Below are 964 nucleotides of genomic sequence, written 5' to 3' on the forward strand. Positions count from 1 at the left end.
TAATGTGTGATGCCAGTGACCATGCCATTGGTGCAGTGTTGGGACAGAGGCATAACAAGCTTCTGCACGTCATTTATTATGCCAGCCGTGTTCTAAATGATGCACAGAAGAATTACACAACCACAGAAAAAGAGTTACTTGCAGTGGTCTATGCCATTGACAAGTTTAGATCCTATCTAGTGGGTTCCAAAGTGGTTGTGTACACTGACCATGCTGCTCTTAAATACTTACTCACAAAGCAGGATTCAAAACCCAGGCTAATAAGATGGGTATTGCTTCTGCAAGAGTTTGATATAGAAATAAGAGACAGAAAAGGGACAGAGAACCAGGTAGCTGATCATCTGTCCCGAATAGAACCAGTAGCTGGGGCATCCTTCCCTTCTACTGAGATTTCTGAGACTTTCCCAGATGAGCAACTCTTTGCCATTCAGGAAGCTCCATGGTTTGTAGATATTGCAAACTATAAAGCTGTGAGGTTCATACCCCAGGGGTACAGCAGAGTGCAAAGAAAAAAATTAATTTCAGATGCCAAGTACTACCTATGGGATGAGCCATATCTCTTTAAGAGATGTGCAGACGGAATGATCCGCAGATGTGTACCCAGAGAAGAAACACAAAGGATCCTATGGCACTGCCATGGATCACAGTATGGAGGACATTTTGGAAGTGAGCGAACAGCCACTAAAGTCCTCCAATGTGGCTTCTACTGGCCTACTCTCTATAAAGATGCCCGAGAGTTTGTGCGTAACTGTGACAGTTGCCAGAGAGCTGGTAACTTACCTCACGGATATGCCATGCCTCAACAAGGGATATTAGAGATAGAATTGTTTGATGTATGAGGGATTGACTTCATGGGTCCATTCCCACCATCATACTCAAACATTTACATTCTGCTGGCAGTGGACTATGTATCTAAGTGGGTAGAAGCAATTGCTACACCCACTAATGATACCAAGACCGTGCT

The sequence above is a fragment of the Arachis duranensis genome, chromosome 3, assembly GCF_000817695.3.
Source record: "Arachis duranensis cultivar V14167 chromosome 3, aradu.V14167.gnm2.J7QH, whole genome shotgun sequence".
Taxonomy (NCBI): Eukaryota; Viridiplantae; Streptophyta; class Magnoliopsida; order Fabales; family Fabaceae; genus Arachis; species Arachis duranensis.